General features: G+C 37.6%; 1 protein-coding gene and 2 non-coding genes across 5 annotated transcripts in view; 2 read left to right on the plus strand and 1 right to left on the minus strand.

Moving 5' to 3' along the window:
• Positions 1–26,381, plus strand: part of ckn (CRK like proto-oncogene, adaptor protein) — a 364,715-nt gene that overhangs the window by 182,197 nt on the left and 156,137 nt on the right. The window lies entirely within an intron of this gene.
• Positions 6,199–6,278, minus strand: TRNAL-UAG (transfer RNA leucine (anticodon UAG)). The gene has a single exon. It is a non-coding gene; the product is annotated as a tRNA-Leu (tRNA).
• TRNAL-UAG (transfer RNA leucine (anticodon UAG)) lies at positions 17,853–17,932 on the plus strand. Its single transcript has one exon. It is a non-coding gene; the product is annotated as a tRNA-Leu (tRNA).

A 26,381-nucleotide genomic window follows, 5' to 3' on the forward strand; every position in this document is an offset into this window, starting at 1 on the left:
ATTATTTCTCAAGGCACATCGTGATATGCCTGGCCCAACGTTTAGGCCATATCATGAAATGGCGGCGTTTCACCGATATGCCTAGGAATTTCGTGATCTGGCGGATTTTACGATCGGCCGCCGACATATATATTTCGGGTATTTCGGAAACGGCTCAAACGATTTCGATGAAATTTGGTATGTAGGGGTTTTCGGGGATGGAAAATCGATGTAGCTTGGTCTTATTTTTGGGAAAACGCTGGTTACCGAGTTTTAGCACGAGCTGAGCTCGGTCGCCCAGGTGCTGTACTTAACAGAATATTTAAATTTGTTTTTCACCATACATATTATTATTTATAATTTATTGCGGTAGGTAAGTCTTGGCACGCAACTTGGCAATTAAAAGTAAAAAAAAACTATCTTTTTGTGACTTACGAATTATCTTCTTCTAATTGTAAGTATATTGTAGAGGCAAAATCTCACTGAATAAAAGGATTTTTCTCCCGGTTTCGACTAAAATCACTGTTATTCTTCAATGCACTTAGTTCTTCGAAATAAATTAAAGATTTAATTTTATGTAGAAGTATAAAACTTGGAAACTTAGTGTTAGCTTTCCCGAGAGAGCATTGAAGAGAAAGACTTTTAGTGTTTGAAATTATATTTCTTCCCCTGTGTTGAAGAGAAGAAAATTAAAAGTGTCTGTTTTTAACGACGTACAAGAACGAGACTGAAACTAAAACTCATTAATTAGATTAAAGGCATTTATATAGGTATTTCACTTATTTCTGTTGCGGCAAGCCACAATGCGTTTTTTCAGTGGACCCTAGAAGCCTAAGATGGGATACCTCACGTGCCAGTCACGTGTCACGTGCGGGTATTTGTTTTTATGCAGGTGCTACAATCTTGTGCAAGGTCCGTCCGGATTGCTACCACCATCTTGCTCGCTAATCCTGCCGTGAAGCAGCAGTGCTTGCACTGTTGTGTTTCGGTGTGGAGAGTAAGACAGCCGGTGAATTACTGGCACTTGCTTGAGGTATCCCATCTTAGGCCTCTAGGTTGGCAACGCATCTGCAATACCCTGGTGTTGCCAGATGTTTATGGGCGGTGGTGATCTCTTACCATCATGAGACCCACTTGTCGTTTTCCATCCAGTCAAATAAAAAAGAATATTAATAGTAAGTAGATAGGTATGTATATTTGTAAATTAGGTATATACTTTAAATATATATAAGGTGGCTACTTTATCGTATTGGATAACTGTAATGTAACTAAGAGAATATAATGTTATTAGAAATAAAAATAATTAGGATTCTATGAAATCTCGGGATTTCAATTTACTGCCGGACGGATGTAAATAGTTAATGTGAGCGAAAACGCGAGTAAAATCTAGTTGTATAATAAATTATACTGTTCCATCTATTTAATTTAAAAATAAACAAAAGAACACGTGTTATAAGTTCATTGCTCATCTGGTTAAATCATCGGGCAGTACAGTTCACACGATATTTAAACTTCATAGCGCAAACTAGGATAGCATGGGCAAACATAAATTACTTATGACGTGAAAGCTCATGTGACAACTAGTCTTTTTGTTTTTTTCTTACTTAAATTGATGTCTGAACTAAAGGCACATACTTACACAAAAGTTTTACACATTGTTAGTTCGGGTGTTTACTGTTTAGTGCATCCACACAAGTATTAAATGGGCCCGAACGTGACGGCACACTGGATCTACACGACTTGTAATGAGACGTATTTTCAATTTCCATAGCTGCATATTGAAAATACTGCCTCTGAAACGTGGAGCTTCGACTAGATCTGACGGTGCGGGATTAAAATTAAAATCCAGTAAAACTAGACTCTACATTGTAGTAGTTAAAAGTAGTTTACTAGGCTGACCAGAATTATAAAAAACCTCGCCATATTGAGGAAAAATAGAACTAATTTCTTGCACTGGTAACAATAAATTCAAATGTCATCTGTCTATTGCTGTGTAAGTTTAACGTTCTTTGCGCTCGGTATTTAAAAGTGCTATTTTGTGTTTTTGTGCGTTAAAATGCCGAAGATTATCCATAGCTTTGGAAGGAAATTAATTCACAATGTATAAAAGTATTTGTCATAGAAAAAGTCTGAGGGATTAGAAAATATTCCTTTAAATAACATCACCGACACCGACACCGTTGTCAATATGACTGATAGGTATCGCATAGTAAGTGTAAAGAATGTTGCAATATAAAACGTAGAAGTGCTGCCCTCGCCTCAGGTTTTTTATATTCCTGGTCAGCCTTTAGTGATCGTAACCTTAAATTTTTAAAAACACTTTCGGTTTATATAAATACGATTGGTTTTTTGGAGTCTTTTTGTATTTTGCAGGTGGTAGGACCTTGTGCAAGGTCCGCCCGGATTGCTACCACCATCTTGCTCGCTAATCCTGCCGTGAAGCAGCAGTGCTTGCACTGTTGTGTTTCGGCGTGGAGAGTAAGACAGCCGGTGAAATTACTGGCACTTGAGAGTTGAGGTATCCCATCTTAGGCCTCTAGGTTGGCAACGCATCTGCAATTCCCCTGGTTTGCAGATGTTTATGGGCGGTGGTGATCTCTTACCATCAGGAGACCCACTTGCTCGTTTGCCATACAGTCGTATAAAAAAAAAAAAAAATTTCAACTCCAAATTTGTTACTTTTACGGGTGTCCCGTGAAACCATATCGAAAGGTCCTCAGCATTCCGTGTTGCGTGCTATAACCCCTACACCACTGCTGGACAGGAATCTAGACACGAATTTTTCCTATGCATATACATATAAATAGATACCATAAATGCATGATACCATATATACGCACTGCTGGGCACAGGCCTCTCAGAACAAGACCATAGTTCCAACGCGGGCCCAGTGCGGATTGAACTTCCACACACCATTGAATTGCTTCGCAGGTTTGTGCAACGATGTTTTCCTTCACGCAAAAACAAATGGCACATGAATTTCGAAAAACTCAGAGGTGCGAGCCGGGGTTTGAACCCACGACTCTGCTTGAGAGGCGATAGTCAAACCACTAGGCACACGGCTTAAAATTGTACGGACGAACGAACGGTGGTTATTTGATTACTCCTCTTTAACGGACTATTAATAAGGCTCTAAACAACACTAAATAGGCTTTATGTAAACATTTGTCAACGCAATCATTGTGAAATCGGTTGTTAAAAGGTTCCACCCTACCTGATACATGAATCAGTTTATTCAACTGTTACACAGCGTATGCTGTAGCTTAAAATTGCTTGAAGTACTGACAGGCACAACGCCGATTTTTTTATAGGTAGAGCCACCAGAGTTGAAGTCACTCACACAAGAACATGTCATGTAATGACAGCGGGATTTTGACATTCACTCATTCATTTTATTCAGTCTCCTTTTATGCAATCACTTCTTCATGTAGCTGTGTGTGTAGGTAATCATTCACTTCAACTCTCGTGGCAGCTACACCCCACTCAGATAAACTGCGTCCGTACGCGCTCCGCTCGCGGTGGAAACGGCATGCTCTTTGTTCGTTATCCACAGCGACAGTGTGTCCTCTATGTAATGAGTATTTCCTCAGCTCCGCGGCACGCACTACGAATTCTTTGTATTAGGTTGTAACTGACTGATACGGCCGTCGCCGTTTGCATACAAAACGTTTGGATGATTGAGAAACTTCACCGTGAGAGAAACCCCATTTTAATAGTGGCCTTTGATGGGGCTGTTAAAGTTGCTTTAGAACATTAAATACCCAAGGCGTGAGAAAGGACTTTGGTTAAGTAACATTTACTGATGTTATTCATGTTACTAGTTTCTATGTAATAATTAGATATTACATATTTAGGGTTAGGGTTAGGTTGACTGAAGGCTTTTTAACCATAACTCTATAGCGGGACTTAACCACAACTGTTACTCATGTTGACAGTCCATCCAGCGGAAGGCCTGCCGACGCTTCGTGTTTATCTTTTGATCGATTTATCGCTAGATTTAAACAATAAAATCAAATATAAATTCGGTGTACTTATACACAGTGATGTAATGGAAAATCTTCCACCTTACACATGTAATTCCAATGGGTCTGGTAAAGGCACGTCTCTTGCAAACAATCCGATTCGACCTCAAATCCGATAAGCCCTCAAAGGGTCCGTGTGAAAACATCCTTATTTTCCTCGCCCACTAAACCACTTGGTAACTAAAGGCCCTTTAAATTCACATCACAAAGTCAATTGCGAGGTATGAATGAGTAAGTGAGAGCCGAAGAATAAGCGAGAAGAAGCATGAACACGCAACCCCTAACAGGGGCGTCGGCATAAATTAAATATACCTTTACCTTGTAGCTTTTGATCAGTGAGATATTAACCAATAGATGGTAAATAAAACCGTGCATCACAGTGATGTCTGTGCGAAACATATATTATTATGTAGCATGCAGATCCTGCACACCGTGTCTTGCATATCAAACAATATACAGTCGAGTTCTTATAATTCTGAGCAAAAATTCAATCAAAAATATCTGAACACGCTTCTAGAGTCGTGTTCACATATTTTTGATCAAAAGTATATCAACTCGACTGTACATATACGTCACACAGGCCCAACTGTTACAAACACCACATGAAACACTGACGCATCTGTGTAAATAAAGGTAGGTATCGTATATAATCAAAGTATCGGTATATAATCAAAAATCTAATTATTTAAACCAGAATTGATCTAAATCTAAACTAACATTTTCAATAGAAAATGTGATTGTGTGTTTGTTTCTTGTAATGCTAAAACTCAAAAGTACGGAACAGATTTTGATAACTTTTCGCCTATAGAAAGCGTGCTGCTGCCAGCTGTGCCAGATTAATATGGGATATTTTTTATCTCAGGAAAGTAAAAAAAAATCCTTGGAATGCAGGAAAAACTAGAAGAGGATAAATGAAATGAAATGAAAAACAATCGCGAAAAACTGGCACTCGAACGATGTACGCGACTTATGAGCTCCGAATTAGAAGGTGAATATTACCACTCTACTGGTGAATTCTTCTAAGGTATAAATTAAACGTCATTTTACCCGCTACCTCCTGAATCAACACTCATATACCCAACAGGCGTGAAACAAAGACTTCAACCGCCAAATTGAAATTCATCCACTCAAAAAACGCAATGAATGCAGAAATAAAACGCACTTCAGATACGCATCTCACACGGGACGGCGTAAATTTTAAATTGCATTCGAACGCTTGACTTAAGGCGAAGCTAGTTTTATTTCTGCTCCGTGCACTAAAAAGGGTTTGGAATATACGCGTACTAATGCCTCAAAAAAAGTAAGGCATGAGTCACGTCACATGGGTTTACAGTGCGTCAGCATATTGTGAGCATCAGTGTGGTCGAACCCTTATCTAGGTAGTATGGAGTTTCGAACTATTTTTTTGAAATAGCTTATTTTATAGTTGACATTTGGCAGTGAAATTATTAATGGTCATTGATTACAAAATTTGAGTTACATTTAATTCTATACTACCTATTTTAAGAACTTTATGCAAAACATTAAATGCAATTAAATAAAAATTTAATTTGAAGTCGCATTTTCAAGTGTTGTATGTCGTGATAGTCCAATGAACGTATTTCAAAGAGACGATGATTTAATTATTTTCCTGTTACCCGTTTCATTTTCATCTTGTAAGTAGATAAATCGTACGTATAACAATTTTATACAATTTCAAGATTTTTTTAGAAACCTTTGAACAACAACAACGTAACCAACAAAATGTTGGAAAACCCCCGACATTGACACTTCACTTCAATATCTCAGAAACGGCTAAACCGATTTTAATAACAGATGTCTAAAAACCATCGCTAGAAAACCTGCTATCAAATAAAAAAACCGCATTCAAATCAGTTCACCCGTTTGAGAGCTACGGCGCCTGCCACAGACAGACACACAGACACACATAGCGGTCAAACTTTTAACACCCCTCTTTTTGCTTTAAGGGCATTTTATAAAAAGCTGTTCTATCTTCGCCTTAAACTTGAACAGCCATATTTTTGTTCGTGGAACTTACGGTATAAGTACTTTGCCCAGTACTTAAGTCTTTTGCAAAGCTATAAAAGACTTCACCGCTTGCGATTGGACCGTTTACATGAGAATAAAACTGCAGTACCTGAAAAAAAGAAAAAAGTGTTAATATTGAACAACAAAAATAAAAAAAGTAAAAACAGTTTGACAGCGGTGGGATTCGAACCCACGCCCTTTCGGACTGGTGCCTAAAACCAGCGCCTTAGACCACTCGGCCACGCTGCCTCTGCAAAGATGACGCCAATTTACAGGTTCCATTCCAATTATGGATTTCATCCCTTTATCCACATAAAAGGAGTCTTCAGAATTGCTCCTGGGACGAACATATCACCTGGTGATATGGATGATACAATTTAATACAATAACTCTTTATTGAACACCAACACAGCAGTACAGAAACGACAGGTATACAGAGGTTCTGATTTTGATTGATTTGAAAAATAAAAAAAATAAAAGAATGTTTTGATTCTGATTGGTTGATATCTATTTTTATTGATTATTTTTTATTTTAGAATCCCTAGTCCGTCGTCATAGTCATCATCATTAACCCAGCCTATATACGTCTCACTACTGGGCACATGTCTCCTCTCAGAATGGGAGGGCTTGGGCAACAGTTTTCACGCGGGCCCAGTGCGGATTGGGAACTTCACACACAACATTGAATTGCTTTTCTTTCATTGACGCGCGTTTCACTAAAAACAACTGTGCAAACATTTCAAGCCAAGCCAAGCTAGAGGTAGAGATTTCGAGATTTTATCCCATCCCGAGTGAATATCGGGATAAAAAAGTAGCCTATATGTTACTCCAAATCTCCACTTACCTACATTCTAAATTCCATCAAAATCCACATAGTAGTTTTAGCGTGAAGGAGTAACAAAAATCCATCCATCCATTCTTACAAACTTTCGAGTTTATAGTATTAGTAGGTTTCAGATTTCCTTTTCAACCTACAAAGGAAGTACAAAGGTCAACGCCCTTTAGCATACCCGGCACTCTCATTACTGCCAACGCATTAGGTCTCGAACAAGGCCTAATTCGTCGTGACGCACCTCATTTACACCGATCACTTGTAATAGCCACTTATCTTCACGAGACGGGCAATCATTATGGATTTATGCGCGATAATAACTCGACTGTAGCGAGATACACCCACCTGGCTATACTGAGGGGTTATACGTCAAAAACGCCCTTTTTCTTCTTCTTTGTTATTAATAGTATACCTACACTGCTAATATTAAGATAAAAGAAATATTCAAAATCTTTAGGATCTCCTTAATAATCGACTCGTTTCTATAAATAAGTTACTAACACCCTACAATTAGCGTCTAAAAGTAGAAGAAATTGCATGCTATTTATCCTAGTATGAAATAAAACAAAGTACATCCCTAGTGTAATTGCATTCCCACACAACACAATCAGGTGTAGGATAATTTCTAGGTTAGATATTGCCAGTGACTCAGCAAGGAACGATGTTAAAATTATATCCTACCTACGCTAGACTCAATGCGCTGGTGTTCACCCGAGTCCTTATTAGCGAGAGAAATAGTAGATTGTACAACAAGAGCATAAAACGAGCCATTTTACCCATGACGTTCATATAGCTTCCCGATCCGGTATGGCGAGGGTGGATAGACACTTCGAGGGGAAAATGGGTTTAATGCTCGAGTTTTACACTCTGCTTTTCACTTCGATGGCGAGGAAACGAAATAGCAACAGTGGAAACAATTGTTCACTTACTATGTACATTTTATTTTTCATGCATTACCATTAAATTATATTTTTTTAGTTTTATTGATTTATTTTCATTGATTTTTAATTTTATATAAATTAAAAATTATGAAAAAAAAATATATACACTTCTTTGTTGATTAAGTACCTTGGTCTTAGACGAAGATTCTATTTTATGCACTAGTGCATAAAAAGTCATTTTATGTCGCCTAGATCCAGCATAATCACGAATTTTACGAGCATGAGAAGTGAAAAAGCATTTTTTTAAAGGCAAAAATGTATTTTACGTACTTAATTTACTGTCACGTGGATCTCTAGCCATATTTTACAGTTTTGAGTAGACTTCCCACCTTACCTAATATGTATTGAAATTTTACAAAATAACAGTGACCGTCTTCAAATGTTTTTTTTTCTTGTCATTTTGACAATGCCTTTGTTAAACATAGACAAAACACAATTTTAGAAGATTTTATTTATCCGCGGTTGAACTTTAATGGATAAGGCGGCCAATTTTTAGAACTTCTCGTACCTTTTTATTCTTTACATTTAGTAAAATACAAATGCCATCGCTACACATTATGTACATAACAATGTAGTGAGGATAGCGGTTAACGGTTACATCATCTCACACACACACAACTCTTCGTGAAACGCATAATTACACTGTCTCCGTTCAGTCGTGCGAAATGTAAACAAATGCCAGAGCATTCAATTTTCAAAAAGCAATTTCAAGGGCTCTTCTCTAATATTAAATTAAAAAAACTGACTATAATCTATTGTCTACCAACATGGCAAACAAATGCGCGCGGCGGGTGGTTTTTTTTACAACTGGCCAGTAATTTCTCACCCTTCAAGCAAGCTCCTGCTGTTTTGAGGGAATAAGGGCTATCGCGTATGAATTCGCCGCTAGAGGCGCTAGTGTAGCGTGAGGTCTCCGAAATGTCAAATCTCATAGTTTTTGGGTGAGCTACGCGGGTTTATTTATAATTAGAATAATTTTGAGAATATTTTGCATTACCTGAAATTAATTATGGCAATTATGCGTTACGGGGCATTGAATGTCTGTGTTTTGAGACGGTTTTGTCTTTCGGAAACTTTTGTCCTCCCTCTTTTTTCCGAACAAAACGGGACAACGCAACACGTTCGATATTTTTATGGTACGGTTTTAAGGTGTATTAAATATGATTTTAATCTAAACTTTGATTTCACGCCCGTAATAACACAACGCTTTGAAAGCCACACTTAAAACCCTCACACAACAGTGGCGCCATCTAGAAAGACAAAAAACGATAGCCCTCATTGGCGGCGGAATCTCGATTCTTGTCTCGAATTTTCATATCGATTTTAACTGAAAATTAAAGAAATAAAATCATATGTTTTTACGCATGCAATATATATGTAACGGATGCTGGTATCCAGAGTTCTGTTGATTTTTGGTTTCTACATCACACATGACGGCCTTTGTATACGTTCCACTGCAGGGCACAGATGAAGAATAAGAAATAGAATAAAATAGCTTCGTAGTTCCCACCTAGTGCGAATTAGTAACTTCACACTGGTGAAACTTGTTTACAAATGATGAATATTTCACCGCAAAACTCATGGTAAATTTGAAATGAAATTTCGCCCATCAAGTTAGAAAACTCAGATGTTCGATGTTGATTTGAACCCCGATCCTGTACTTGGGAGGCCATAGGTCAAAGGTTCCATTTGTCGGTAAATATAAAAAAAACCTGTAGTAAATAGATGCGCAATGAATGAAAGATGCTCTTGAAATCTTCATATTCCGCCTAGTACCTATAGGTGAAAAACTTAAGTAAATGACGTGTTGTATGAAGTAGTTCAGAATTGATATGGAACTTAAGTCATTTTCCGAATTTGGAACGTCAATTTGTTTATACGGACATACAAAAGGTAATTTAGTTATGTACTTAAGTTTGTCATCTATAACTGTTTCTAGAACAGTTTACCAAGCTAAAACTTTGGGAACCCTTTAACAACAAAAGAACCAGTTTCAAAAGCGCCATAAAACCTCCACTGAACCAATAAACGAAAGTAAAATTATGACGTAAATAAAAATAAAAATTCCAATAGTTCCCGAAGGGTTTCCATTAAAGATTTAGTGGCGGCATAAAATCTATACCAGTCACGTATGGGGTCAACTTATCATTAAAAAAATATAGTAACATCCTCATTCTGAACACTTAAACGATGATATTGCATGTTTATAGAGCCGTAAATCTGAATACAGAGAAGATTTATTGTGAAGCGAGGCCACAAATAAAGTTCGACGTTTTGGGACAGGCCCTATACGAAGTGCAAAATTCGAGCTTCGTATCTTGCCGTCCCGCTTACGCTTATATTATTCAATACGAGAGTGAGTGACGGTACGATACGAACTTCGGTGTTCGAATTTCGTAGTAGCCCCTCTGGCGCGACTTATGTGATTACTTTTGCGAATTTTCGAGGAAAGAATAGATGACCATCGTAAATTAGAGATGCTTCGTAAATGTGATGCTGAGATACTAAAAGTATTGATTCAAACTTCAGCAGCTTCACTCGCCTGAAACGTTCACGAAAAATTTAAAATGTCGTAGATCTATATTATACCGGGTGTGGCCTGTAACACGGGCGAATAATTAAAACATAGATCGTACTCGTCAAACTGAACGACATTAGTTCAGCGACTTTTAAAAATAATCCGTTTTTTTCATTTTTATTACACCAAAGTTTATTCGAAGAAGCAATGTAAAGCAAAATGTTTGATATTTGTAGCGTGACAGACGACGTCAGTTGGGTTCTAGAATGGCGTACATTGAATTTACGATTAAGTTTGTTAGAAAAAAAAAACAAACGTTAAGTTTTTATTTTAATTAAGTAGGGCCATGATGATCCAATTACCGGTGACCTATAGAGCCTCTGTTTTTAATATTATCCCCGGTTCTGGGCCACACACTGTAAGTATTATGTAAATTCCGAAAAAAAAACAGAAGTGCGAAACTGGGCTTAAGCTCACGACCACGACTCTCTGCTCTGCTTTAGATGCACTATGCCTTCACTAGATTCCATAGTTGACTAAAATTATGTGATTTCACCAAATGTTCGTAAAAAGTGCTAAAATTTACAAATCGTGGTTTTCATTTGCGTAAAATGAAGACGCCTTGCAAGTGTAGGACCTGTGCCCTATTTCATGAAGCTATAAGTACAATTTACAAGCGGTAGTCTTTGTTTAAAAGTATGCTTGAAAAGAGATACCTTGCTTGAGATTTGCTTGTAAATGGTAACTTGTAGCTTCGTGAAATGGGGCCCTGATGGTAAGCAAATCTCCGCCGTCAATGGCTACACGTGACTCCGTGGGAGCCACTGGTACGTTGCCGACTAAATAGTCTTTTTTTTTCTTTATGTGAAAAAAAATACACGTGTATCTCACCGGTTCAGCCAGCCTATTCACTCTAGCTTGAAGAGCCCTAGATTCTTCTAGATTATTTATTTTAAGCTCCGTACAAAGTACAGACGTTTTCCAAGTTTGTTATTAGAGCAAGATTCCCAACATTCTATTATGACAGTCGCAGGCGGGGTCAACGGCCGAAAGGGGAGCGTCCGCAGGCCGCCGTAATCCTTCGCTAGGGTTGCCGACGTTTGGGAATACTTCCTGATGATGGCTTGGGTTTGAGCGCGAAACGCGTCAGTGTTACTAATAACTTATGGTGATAGCAGTCAGAGTGATTTATTTTGTGTTTATTATTAGCATAATAAATTATGTTTCATACATAGAAAATTTGTGGATGAAAAATTATAACATTTATTTACCTACTACAAAAAGACAGTACAATCTCTAAGATTCCGTGGGTATCTCAGTTAACAAAAATGGAATCCTTATAGGATCACTTTGATGTCGATCTATCTGTCCGTCCGTCGTTTGCCCGTCCGTCCGTCCATCCGTCTGTCATGACCATTTTTCTCGGGAACGTGTGGATAATTCTCACAATAAATATGTTGATATACAGATATTTAAATACTTTATTTTCCTTTTATGGCACGGAACCGAAAACAGAAAAATATCGATCATCTAGGCGCGCGCCACCCCTACATATGCCACTCGTAAGCGACGTAGATACATTCTAATTTATTGGCTGTCAAACGCATTCGTACTTGTTTGCGTTTGCGTTACGTTCTGCGTACACAATACTCGATGCGCGAACGCGAAACGCTAAATGAAAGGTAAAGTCTACCGTTTTTACGTTAACTCTCGCAACATGCATTTTTATGTTTTTTTTTATAAAAAGCATGTTGCGAGAGTTAATAAAAACGGTAGACTTTACCTTCATTTAGCGTTTCGCGTTCGCGCATCGAGTATTGTGTACGCAGAACGTAACGCAAACGCAAACATACGAATGCGTTTGACAGCCAATAAATTAGAATGTATCTACGTCGCTTACGAGTGGCATATGTAGGGGTGGCGCGCGCCTAGATGATCGATATTTTTCTGTTTTCGGTTCCGTGCCATAAAAGGAAAATAAAGTATTTATATATGTGTATATCAAAATATTTTATTTGAGAATTATCCACACGTTCCGAGAAAAATGGTCATGACAGACGGATGGACGGACGGAGGGGTGATCCTATAAGGATTCCATTTTTTTAACTGAGATACCCACGGAATCTTAAAGATTGTACTGTCTTTTTGTAGTAGGTAAAAGGTAAATGTTAATAATTTTTCATCCACAATTTTTCTATGTATAAAACATAATTTTATTATGCTAATAATAACACAAAATAAATCACTCTGACTGCTATCACCATAAGTTATTAGTAACACTGACGCGTTTCGCGCTCAACCCAAGCCATCATCAGGAAGTATTCCCAAACGTCGGCAACCCTAGCGAAGGATTACGGCGGCCTGCGGACGCTCCCTTTCGGCCGTTGACCCGCCTGCGACTGTCATAATAGAATGTTGGAATCTTGCTCTAATAACAAACTTGGAAAACGTCTGTACTGATCTGCCGTCTGTTCTGGCTGGCTGAACGGTGAGATACACGTGTATTTTTTTTACATAAAGAAAAAAAAGACCATTTTTTAGTCGGCAACGTACCAGTGGCTCCCACGGAGTCACGTGTAGTGTCGTGTAGCCATTGACGGCGGAGATTTGCTTACCATCAGGGCCCCATTTCACGAAGCTACAAGTTACCATTTACAAGCAAATCTCAAGCAAGGTATCTCTTTCAACGCATACTTTTTAAACAAAGGCTACAGCTTGTAAATTGTACTTGGAGCTTCGTGAAATAGGGCACAGGTCTACACGTGTCCTACACAAGTAAAATCGCGAAATCTTAACCTGTTATACAATATCTAAGACAGGACTATATTTTTGCAAGGCGTCTTCATTTCACGCAAATGAAAACCACGATTTTGAATTTTTTGCAGTTTTTACGAACATTTGGTGAAATCACATAATTTAGTCAACTATGGAATCTAGTGAAGGCATAGTGCATCTAAAGTAGAGCAGAGTCGTGGTCGTGAGCTTAAGCCCAGTTTCGTACTTCTGTTTTTTTTCGGAATTTACATAATACAGTGTGTGGCCTAGAATCGGGGATAATATTAAAAACAGAGGCTCTATAGGTCACTGGTAATTGGATCATCATGGCCCACTTAATAAAAATAAACTTAACGTTTGTTTTTTTTTTAACAAACTTAATCGTAAATTCAATGTACGCCATTCTAGAACCCAACTGACGTCGCCTGTCACGCTACAAAATATCAAACATTTTGCTTTACATTGCTTTTTCGATAAACTTTGGTGTATATAAAAATTAAAAAAACGGATTATTTTAAAAGTCGCTGAACTAATGTTGTTCAGTTTGTCGAGTACGATCTATGTTTTAATATTCGCCCGTGTACAGGCACACCCGGTATAATATAGATCTACGACATTTTAAATTTTTCGTGAACGTTTCAGGCGAGTGAAGCTGCTGACGAGCGCTAGTATATTCTAAGTTTGAATCAATACTTTTAGTATCTCAGCATCACATTTACGAAGCATCTCTAATTTACGATGGTCATCTATTCTTTCCTCGAAAATTCGCAAAAGTAATCACATAAGTCGCGCCAGAGGGGCTACTACGAAATTCGACACCGAAGTGTATCGTACCGTCACTCACTCTCGTATTGAATAATATAAGCGTAAGCGGGACGGCAAGTTACGAAGCTCGAATTTTGCAATTCGTATAGGGCCTGTCCCAAAACGTCGAACTTTATTTGTGGCCTCGCTTCACAATAAATCTTCTCTGTATTCAGATTTACGGCTCTATAAACATGCAATATCATCGTTTAAGTGTTCAGAATGAGGATGTTACTATATTTTTTTAATGATAAGTTGACCCCATACGTGACTGGTATAGATTTTATGCCGCCACTAATCTTTAATGGAAACCCTTCGGGAACTATTGGAATTTTATTTTTTTTACGTCATAATTTTACTTTCGTTTATTGGTTCAGTGGAGGTTTTATGGCGCTTTTGAAACTGGTTTTTTGTTGTTAAAGGGTTCCAAAGTTTTAGATTAGAAACTGTTCTAGAAACAGTTATAGGTGGACAAACTTAAGTACATAACTAAATTACCTTTTGTATGTCCGTATAAACAAATTGACGTTCCAAATTCGGAAAATGACTTAAGTTCTATATCAATTCTGAACTACTTCATACAACACGTCATTTACTTAAGTTTTTCACCTATAGGTACTAGGCGGAATATGAAGATTTCAAGAGCATCTTTCATTCATTGCGCATCTATTTACTACAGGTTTTTTTTATATTTACCGACAAATGGAACCTTTGACCTATGGCCTCCCAAGTACAGAATCGGGGTTCAAATCAACGTCGAACCTCTGAGTTTTCTAACTTGATGGGCGAAATTTCATTTCAAATTTACCATGAGTTTTGCGGTGAAATAAAATATCATGAGGAAACATGTGTAAACCCACGAAGTAATTCAATGGTGAGTGTGAAGTTACTAATTCGCACTAGGCCCGCCTGGGAACTACGTCCCAAGCTCTCTCATTCTAATTCTAAGAGAATTTTCTTATTCTTTCATCTGTGCCCTGCAGTGGAACGTATACAAAGGCCGTCATGTGTGATGTAGAAATCAAAAATCAACAGAACTCTGGATACCAGCATCCGTTACATATATATTGCATGCGTAAAAAAATATGATTTTATTTCTTTAATTTTCAGTTAAAATCGATATGAAAATTATGAGACAAGAATCGAGTTTCCGCCGCCAATGAGGGCTATCGTTTTTTGTCTTTCTAGATGGCGCCACTGTTGTGTGAGGGTTTTAAGTGTGGCTTTCAAAGCGTTGTGTTATTACGGGTGTGAAATCAAAGTTTAGATTAAAATCATATTTAATACACCTTAAAACCGTACATAAAATATCGAACGTGTTGCGTTGTCCCGTTTTGTTCGGAAAAAAGAGGGAGGACAAAAGTTTCCGAAAGACAAAACCGTCTCAAAACACAGACATTCAATGCCCCGTAACGCATAATTGCCATAATTAATTTCAGGTAATGCAAATATTCTCAAAACTATTCTAATTATAAATAAACCCGCGTAGCTCACCCAAAACTATGAGATTTGACATTTCGGAGACCTCACGCTACACTAGCGCCTCTAGCGGCGAATTCATACGCGATAGCCTTATTCCCTCAAACAGCAGGAGCTTGCTTGAAGGGTGAGAAATTACTGGCCAGTTGTAAAAAAACCACCCGCCGCGCGCATTTGTTTGCATGTTGGTAGACAATAGATTATAGTCAGTTTTTTTATTTAATATTAGAGAAGAGCCTTGAAATTGCTTTTTGAAAATTGAATGCTCTGGCATTTGTTTACATTTCGCACGACTGAACGGAGACAGTGTAATTATGCGTTTGACGAAGAGTTGTGTGTGTGTGTGTGTGTGAGATGATGTAACCGTTAACCGCTATCCTCACTACATTGTTATGTACATAATGTGTAGCGATGGCATTTGTATTTTACTAAATGTAAAGAATAAAAAAGTGCGAGAAGTTCTAAAAATTGGCACCTTATCCATTAAAGTTCAAACGAGAATAAATAAAATCTTCTAAAATTGTGTTTTGTCTATGTTTAACAAAGGCATTGTCAAAATGACAAGAAAAAAACATTTGAAGACGGTCACTGTTATTTTTAAAATTTCAATACATATTAGGTTAGGTGGGAAGTCTTCTCAAAACTGTAAAATATGGCTAGAGATCCACGTGACAGTAAATTAAGTACGTAAAATACATTTTTGCCTTTAAAAAAATGCTTTTTCACTTCTCATGCTCGTAAAATTCGTGATTATGCTGGATCTAGGCGACATAAAATGACTTTTTATGCACTAGTGCATAAAATAAAATCTTCGTCTAAGACCAAGGTACTTAATCAACAAAGAAGTGTATATATATTTTTTCATAATTTTTAATTTATATAAAATTAAAATCAATCAAAATAAATCAATAAAACTAAAAAAATATAATTTAATGGTAATGCATGAAAAATAAAATGTACATAGTAAGTGAACAATTGTTTCCACTGTTGCTATTTCGTTTCCTCGCCATCGAAGTGAAAAGCAGAGTGTAAAACTCGAGCATTAAACCCATTTTCCCCTCGAAGTGTCTATCCACCCTCGCCATACCGGATCGGGGCTATATGAACGTCATGGGTAAAATGGCTCGTTTTATGCTCTTGTTGTACAATCTACTATTTCTCTCGCTAATAAGGACTCGGGTGAACACCAAGCGCATTGAGTCTAGCGTAGGTAGGATATAATTTTAACATCGTTCCTTGCTGAGTCACTGGCAATATCTAACCTAGAAATTATCCTACACCTGATTGTGTTGTGTGGGAATGCAATTACACTAGGGATGTACTTTGTTTTATTTCATACTAGGATAAATAGCATGCAATTTCTTCTACTTTTAGACGCTAATTGTAGGGTGTTAGTAACTTATTTATAGAAACGAGTCGATTATTAAGGAGATCCTAAAGATTTTGAATATTTCTTTTATCTTAATATTAGCAGTGTAGGTATACTATTAATAACAAAGAAGAAGAAAAAGGGCGTTTTTGACGTATAACCCCTCAGTATAGCCAGGTGGGTGTATCTCGCTACAGTCGAGTTATTATCGCGCATAAATCCATAATGATTGCCCGTCTCGTGAAGATAAGTGGCTATTACAAGTGATCGGTGTAAATGAGGTGCGTCACGACGAATTAGGCCTTGTTCGAGACCTAATGCGTTGGCAGTAATGAGAGTGCCGGGTATGCTAAAGGGCGTTGACCTTTGTACTTCCTTTGTAGGTTGAAAAGGAAATCTGAAACCTACTAATACTATAAACTCGAAAGTTTGTAAGAATGGATGGATGGATTTTTGTTACTCCTTCACGCTAAAACTACTATGTGGATTTTGATGGAATTTAGAATGTAGGTAAGTGGAGATTTGGAGTAACATATAGGCTACTTTTTTATCCCGATATTCACTCGGGATGGGGATAAAATCTCGAAATCTCTACCTCTAGCTTGGCTTGGCTTTGAAATGTTTGCACAGTTGTTTTTAGTGAAACGCGCGTCAATGAAAGAAAAGCAATTCAATGTTGTGTGTGAAGTTCCCAATCCGCACTGGGCCCCCGTGAAAACTGTTGCCCAAGCCCTCCCATTCTGAGAGGAGACATGTGCCCAGTAGTGAGACGTATATAGGCTGGGTTAATGATGATGACTATGATGACGGACTAGGGATTCTAAAATAAAAAATAATCAATAAAAATAGATATCAACCAATCAGAATCAAAACATTCTTTTATTTTTTTTTTTTCAAATCAATCAAAATCAGAACCTCTGTATACCTGTCGTTTCTGTACTGCTGTGTTGGTGTTCAATAAAGAGTTATTGTATTAAATTGTATCATCCATATCACCAGGTGATATGTTCGTCCCAGGAGCAATTCTGAAGACTCCTTTTATGTGGATAAAGGGATGAAATCCATAATTGGAATGGAACCTGTAAATTGGCGTCATCTATGCAGAGGCAGCGTGGCCGAGTGGTCTAAGGCGCTGGTTTTAGGCACCAGTCCGAAAGGGCGTGGGTTCGAATCCCACCGCTGTCAAACTGTTTTTACTTTTTTTATTTTTTGTTGTTCAATATTAACACTTTTTTCTTTTTTTCAGGTACTGCAGTTTTATTCTCATGTAAACGGTCCAATCGCAAACGGTGAAGTCTTTTATGGCTTTGCAAAAGACTTAAGTACTGGGCAAAGTACTTATACCCGTAAGTTCCACGAACAAAAATATGGCTGTTCAAGTTTAAGGCGAAGATAGAACAGCTTTTTATAAAATGCCCTTCAATTTTTATTAACCCCCGACGCAAAAAGAGGGGTGTTAAAAGTTTGACCGCTATGTGTGTCTGTGTGTCTGTCTGTGGCAGGCGCCGTAGCTCTCAAACGGGTGAACTGATTTGAATGCGGTTTTTTTATTTGATAGCAGGTTTTCTAGCGATAGTTCTTCTACAGATGTCTATCTGTTATTAAAATCGGTTTAGCCGTTTTTGAGATATTGAAGTGAAGTGTCAATGTCGGGGGTTTTCCAACATTTTGTTGGTTACGTTGTTGTTGTTCAAAGGTTTCTAAAAAAATCTTGAAATTGTATAAAATTGTTATACGTACGATTTATCTACTTACAAGATGAAAATGAAACAGGTAACAGGAAAATAATTAAATCATCGTCTCTTTGAAATACGTTCATTGGACTATCACGACATACAACACTTAAAAATGCGACTTCAAATTATTTTTTTATTTAATTGCATTTAATGTTTTGCATAAAGTTCTTAAAATAGGTAGTATAGAATTAAATGTAACTCAAATTTTGTAATCAATGACCATTAATAATTTTACTGCCAAATGTCAACTATAAAATAAGCTATTTCAAAAAAATAGTTCAAAACTCCATACTACCTACATAAGGGTTCGACCACACTGATGCTCACAATATGCTGACGCACTGTAAACGCATGTGACGTGACTCATGCCTTACTTTTTTTGAGGCATTAGTGCGCGTATATTCCAAACCGTGTTAAACCCTTTTTAGTGCACGGAGCAGAAATAAAACTAGCTTCGCCTTAAGTCAAGCGTTCGAATGCAATTTAAAATTTACGCCGTCCCGTGTGAGATGCGTATCTGAAGTGCATTTTATTTCTGCATTCATTGCGTTTTTTGAGTGGATGAATTTCAATTTGGCGGTTGAAGTCTTTGTTTCACGCCTGTTGGGTATATGAGTGTTGATTCAGGAGGTAGCGGGTAAAATGACGTTTAATTTATACCTTAGAAGAATTCACCAGTAGAGTGGTAATATTAACCTTCTAATTCGGAGCTCATAAGTCGCGTACATCGTTCGAGTGCCAGCTTTTCGCGACAGTTTTTAATTTCATTTCATTTATACTCTTCTAGTTTTTCCTGCATTCCAAGGTTTTTTTTTTTACTTTCCTGAGATAAAAAATATTCCATATTAATCTGGCACAGCTGGCAGCACAGTCTATAGGCGAAAAGTTATCAAAATCTGTTCCGTACTTTTGAGTTTTAGCATTACAAGAAACAAACACACAATCACATTTTCTATTGAAAATGTTAGTTTAGATTTAGATCAATTCTGGTTAGTATCAAACATTTAGTCAGGATTTATCTTAGAGGTAATGTGTATAATATACATTGTAGATTTAGATCAATTCTGGTTTAAATAATTAGATTTTTGATTATATACCGATACTTTGATTATATACGATACCTACCTTTATTTACACAGATGCGTCAGTGTTTCATGTGGTGTTTGTAACAGTTGGGCCTGTGTGACGTATATGTACCTACAGTCGAGTTGATATACTTTTGATCAAAAATATGTGAACAAGAAGACGTGTTCAGATATTTTTGATTGAATTTTTGCTCAGAATTATAAGAACTCGACTGTATATTGTTTGATATGCAAGACACGGTGTGCAGGATCTGCATGCTACAATAATATATGTTTCGCACAGACATCACTGTGATGCACGGTTTTATTTACCATCTATTGGTTAATATCTCACTGATCAAAAGCTACAAGGTAAAGGTATATTTAATTTATGCCGACGCCCCTGTTAGGGGTTGCGTGTTCATGCTTCTTCTCGCTTATTCTTCGGCTCTCTTTTACTCATTCATACCTCGCAATTGACTTTGTGATGTGAATTTAAAGGGCCTTTAGTTACCAAGTGGTTTAGTGGGCGAGGAAAATAAGGATGTTTTCACACGGACCCTTGGAGGGCTTATCGGATTTGAGGTCGAATCGGATTGTTTGCAAGAGACGTGCCTTTACCAGACCCATTGGAATTACATGTGTAAGGTGGAAGATTTTCCATTACATCACTGTGTATAAGTACACCGAATTTATATTTGATTTTATTGATTAAATCTAGCGATAAATCGATCAAAAGATAAACACGAAGCGTCGGCAGGCCTTCCGCTGGATGGACTGTCAACATGAGTAACAGTTGTGGTTAAGTCCCGCTATAGAGTTATAGTTACAAAGCCTTCAGTCAACCTAACCCTAAACTATTATTACTTAGAAACTAGTAACATGAATAACATCAGTAATGTTACTTAACCAAAGTCCTTTCTCACGCCTTCGGTATTTAATGTTCTAAAGCAACTTTAACAGCCCCATCAAAGGCCACTATTAAAATGGGGTTTCTCTCACGGTGAAGTTTCTCAATCATCCAAACGTTTTGTATGCAAACGGCGACGGCCGTATCAGTCAGTTACAACCTAATACAAAGAATTCGTAGTGCGTGCCGCGGAGCTGAGGAAATACTCATTACATAGAGGACACACTGTCGCTGTGGATAACGAACAAAGAGCATGCCGTTTCCACCGCGAGCGGAGCGCGTATGGACGCAGTTTATCTGAGTGGGGTGTAGCTGCCACGAGAGTTGAAGTGAATGATTACCTACACACACAGCTACATGAAGAAGTGATTGCATAAAAGGAGACTGAATAAAATGAATGAGTGAATGTCAAAATCCCGCTGTCATTACATGACATGTTCTTGTGTGAGTGACTTCAACTCTGGTGGCTCTACCTATAAAAAAATCGGCGTTGTGCCTGTCAGTACTTCAAGCAATTTTTAAGCTACAGCATACGCTGTGTAACAGTTGAATAAACTGATTCATGTATCAGGTAGGGTGGAACCTTTTAACAACCGATTTCACAATGATTGAGTTGACAAATGTTTACATAAAGCCTATTTAGTGTTGTTTAGAGCCTTATTAATAGTCCGTTAAAGAGGAGTAATCAAATAACCACCGTTCGTTCGTCCGTTCGTTTGTTTTAACTGTCACAATTTTGAAGCCGTGGTGGCCTAGTGGTTTGACCTATCGCCTCTCAAGCAGAGGGTCGTGGGTTCAAACCCCGGCTCGCACCTCTGAGTTTTTCGAAATTCATGTGCGGAATTACATTTGAAATTTACCACGAGCTTTGCGGTGAAGGAAAACATCGTGAGGAAACCTGCACAAACCTGCGAAGAAGTTCCCAATCCGCACTGGGCCCGCGTGGGAACTATGGCCCAAGCCCTCTTGTTCTGAGAGGAGGCCTGTGCCCAGCAGTGGACGTATATAGGCTGGGATGGATGGAATTTTGAGGTCAAGCGCCTGCATTTATGGTATTTATTTATATATGCATAGGAAAAATTCGTGTCTAGATTCCTGTCCAGCAGTGGTGTAGGGGTTATAGCACGCAACACGGAATGCTGAGGACCTTTCGATATGGTTTCACGGGACACCCGTAAAAGTAACAAATTTGGAGTTGAAATATTTTTTTTTTTTTTTATACGACTGGATGGCAAACGAGCAAGTGGGTCTCCTGATGGTAAGAGATCACCACCGCCCATAAACATCTGCAAACCAGGGGAATTGCAGATGCGTTGCCAACCTAGAGGCCTAAGATGGGATACCTCAACTCTCAAGTGCCAGTAATTTCACCGGCTGTCTTACTCTCCACGCCGAAACACAACAGTGCAAGCACTGCTGCTTCACGGCAGGATTAGCGAGCAAGATGGTGGTAGCAATCCGGGCGGACCTTGCACAAGGTCCTACCACCTGCAAAATACAAAAAGACTCCAAAAAACCAATCGTATTTATATAAACCGAAAGTGTTTTTAAAAATTTAAGGTTACGATCACTAAAGGCTGACCAGGAATATAAAAAACCTGAGGCGAGGGCAGCACTTCTACGTTTTATATTGCAACATTCTTTACACTTACTATGCGATACCTATCAGTCATATTGACAACGGTGTCGGTGTCGGTGATGTTATTTAAAGGAATATTTTCTAATCCCTCAGACTTTTTCTATGACAAATACTTTTATACATTGTGAATTAATTTCCTTCCAAAGCTATGGATAATCTTCGGCATTTTAACGCACAAAAACACAAAATAGCACTTTTAAATACCAAGCGCAAACAACGTTAAACTTACACAGCAATAGACAGATGACATTTGAATTTATTGTTACCAGTGCAAGAAATTAGTTCTATTGGTTTTCCTCAATATGGCGAGGTTTTTTATAATTCTGGTCAGCCTAGTAAACTACTTTTAACTACTACAATGTAGAGTCTAGTTTTACTGGATTTTAATTTTAATCCCGCACCGTCAGATCTAGTCGAAGCTCCACGTTTTCAGAGGCAGTATTTTCAATATGCAGCTATGGAAATTGAAAATACGTCTCATTACAAGTCGTGTAGATCCAGTGTGCCGGTCACGTTCGCGGCCCATTAATACTTGTGTGGATGCACTGTAAACAGTAAACACCCGAACTAACAATGTGTAGAACTTTGTGTAAGTATGTGCCTTTAGTTCTGACTATCAATTTAAGTAAGAAAAAACAAAAGACTAGTTGTCACATGAGCTTTCACGTCATAAGTAATTTATGTTTGCCCATGCTATCCTAGTTGCGCTATGAAGTTTAAATATCGTGTGAACTGTACTGCCCGATGATTTAACCAGATGAGCAATGAACTTTATAACACGTGTTCTTTTGTTTATTTTTAATTTAACTAAAATAGATGGAACAGTATAATTTATTATACAACTAGATTTTACTCGCGTTTTCGCTCACATTAACTATTTACATCCGTCCGGCAGTTAAATTGAAATCCCGAGATTTTCATAGAATCCTAATTATTTTTATTTCTAATAACATTATATTCTCTTAGTTACATTACAGTTATCCAATACGATAAAGTAGCACCTTATATATATTTAAAGTATATACCTAATTTACAAATATACATACCTATCTACTTACTATTAATATTTTTTTTTTATTTGACTGAATGGAAAACGAGCAAGTGGGTCTCATAATGGTAAGAGATCACCACCGCCCATAAACATCTGCAACACCAGGGGTATTGCAGATGCGTTGCCAACCTAGAGGCCTAAGATGGGATACCTCAAGTGCCAGTAATTTCACCGGCTGTCTTACTCTCCACACCGAAACACAACAGTGCAAGCATTGCTGCTTCACGGCAGGATTAGCGAGCAAGATGGTGGTAGCAATCCGGACGGACCTTGCACAAGATTGTAGCACCTGCATAAAACAAATACCCGCACGTGACACGTGACTGGCACGTGAGGTATCCCATCTTAGGCTTCTAGGGTCCACTGAAAAACAGCATTGTGGCTTGCCGCAACAGAAATAAGTGAAATACCTATATAAATGCTTTTAATCTAATTTAATGAGTTTTAGTTTCAGTCTCGTTCTTGTACGTCGTTAAAAAACAGACACTTTTAATTTTCTTTCTCTTCAACACAGGGGAAGAAATATAATTTCAAACACTAAAAGTCTTTCTCTTCAATGCTCTCTCGGGAAAGCTAACACTAAGTTTCCAAGTTTTATACTTCTACATAAAATTAAATCTTTAATTTATTTCGAAGAACTAAGTGCATTGAAGAATAACAGTGATTTTAGTCGAAACCGGGAGAAAAATCCTTTTATTCAGTGAGATTTTGCCTCTACAATATACTTACAATTAGAAGAAGATAATTCGTAAGTCACAAAAAGATAGTTTTTTTTAACTTTTAATTGCCAAGTTTGCCAAGACTTTGATTTAAATATTCACAGCACCTTCAGAAAAATCCTTTTATTACAGGATATTTTGATTGTAATCGTAAAATTCACAAAAGAAAGCCAATGATGCCTTTGCCAGTCACCACCCAAGCAATATTCCGTTCACTTTTGCAAGCTGACCAAAAATAATCGCAACAAAATATTCAATTAAGTGAGCTCCATCCCACAATATTTCTCTCACGTCAAGTTCTTTTTCAGAACCGATATGTTTCATGATATGCCCATGAAACTGGCCAAATCATAAAATGATATGCCCATGATCTGCCACGTCACTAGGCAAATCGTTAAACGGTGAGTTTTGAACGATAAAGCCATTCATGAAAATACGAAAAGGAATTTCGTGATCTGGCGGATTTTACGATATATATACAAGAATTGCTCGTTTAAAGGTAATTGATAGATAAGCGTCCTAATTTTTTTTAAATGTTTTGTTGTATTCTATTAAAGTTATAAAATTTGTTACGTATCGACCTATAATGGTGGCCAGAAAATCACCTTGTATTTATTTTCCGAACTACTTTGACTTATCGATATAATATCGAATCATAGACAATAAACATGTCGCGCTTGACGTTTATTCCCTACAAACAACAGCTATAACGTTTTTCTTACCGTTCTCACTTGGCAGTATATTTCCATTTCCTTTGGAAGGAATGTTGGTGTGGTCGGAGATGTCGTAAAAATAATATCCATTATTATAATTGGGTTGTACCACACGTGTGTTTCCTTCCTGACTGAAATAGTTTTTCTCGTTTCTGTCACTTAATGGGATTCTATTGTGAATGAGTTTCTAACTGTTTTAAGGTTGGATAAACAATAATATCACTCCAGTGATTTTGTGTATTGGTCAAAAGACTTTTGGCCAAATATAGATAGTATTATAATTTTATTCACCTTCCTATGCGACTCCTTGTAAACGTATGCAGTCTCTGTGTAGAGGTTCAGGCTGAAAACCAGCGCGATAAAGCGTAGTTCTTGGCCTTATTATTGTACGTACTGTGTATTTATAGTTTTTCTTATGACTAGGTAATAAGTGTTGGGCCTTTCTTTGAAATCACGCCTTTCTTACGGACTCAGGTCTTATTTAGAATACTACAGCTGTCTCGAATATAATAATACAGTTGACACTTATATAAATTTCGAGAGAAAAGATCGTAAGAGGAAGATTCTTTTATTCAGATTAGTAACTTTTGTAGGTATTTGTTTTAACAGATGATATTTGGTTGAGAATAAAAAAATGCTGGGACCTAATCGTAGTACCTAGTGCAACGTTATGTAAGTAAGTTCAAGTGAATTGCGTTCAGTTTTGGTGTTGTATGAGACTTGTTATCTTTAGATATCATTGATCGAAGGCTTTTAGTACGTAAAGGTACCAATGAGACTGGCGTAAAACTTTATTTAATTAAAAACAAAACTGTTCTATACTTAACAAACTTACCTACATAAAATAAAAATAGAACCTAAAACTAAAACAAATTACATAAAGAGTACCTCTTAGGCAAGGTCCCGAAGATGCTGGCAGCGTTTCCTCTTTGAATAGCTAGGCTAATTCTTTGTCCGAGGAAGCTGCCAGCTCTTCGGTCACCTGTGACGTAGGTAAATACATTCGTATTCGTAGGTAAATCATTTTAAAACCTATCAAACCTCGTTACACTTTTCAAAGTGTTTGCTGGAACTTCCGAAAAAAGAAACTCGACCCTAGAACCAAATCGTCACAGTTCACTATTCTGTGAAACGAATGAACCTGTGACCACATCTTTTACTGTGATTTCCATAAGTTAGAAACACGAAAAGACTCATGACAAAATGACGCCAATTTATACCAAGCTGATGTAAATTGCTTATAGGATATCCGTTATTTTACACGCACGTGCCGCATATATTCAACAGAATTGGTATCCCAAGTGTACCTAGTGTTAATACTAAAGCACTAAATTGGAAGTGTAAACCGAAAGGCTGCCATTATGCTGTAAAAGCATAAAACACGAATTAGCTTAATTAAATGTTGCCATAAATTATACAGCGCAATTAGCGAATACCTCGAACCTGTTGGAGAAGCAGTTATTATTTATATCAGAAATATGTAACACCCAGTTAATAACGACATTTAGGAGGAGTTTATAATTGTGGGTCATCAAGCTCTTAAAGCGGGGTTGTAACGGGATATCAATGTGAAAGCTATAAGTATACTTTGTTGTCTTCTGCCGTGATCCGTGATGTTTTGAGAGGTTAACAATCTAATATAAAAATAATTAAATTAACATTACAACTGAACATACTAACGAACACGAACTGGGAGACGCAACGTTAAATCGACAACATCGCGAGAGTTGCGGGCAACCGGTGAATCCAATTGGCACAAGTTGTCGTTCATTGTGGCCTTCTGCGGACGTCGTCTGCTAGCC

The sequence above is a fragment of the Choristoneura fumiferana genome, chromosome 6, assembly GCF_025370935.1.
Source record: "Choristoneura fumiferana chromosome 6, NRCan_CFum_1, whole genome shotgun sequence".
Lineage (NCBI taxonomy): Eukaryota > Metazoa > Arthropoda > Insecta > Lepidoptera > Tortricidae > Choristoneura > Choristoneura fumiferana.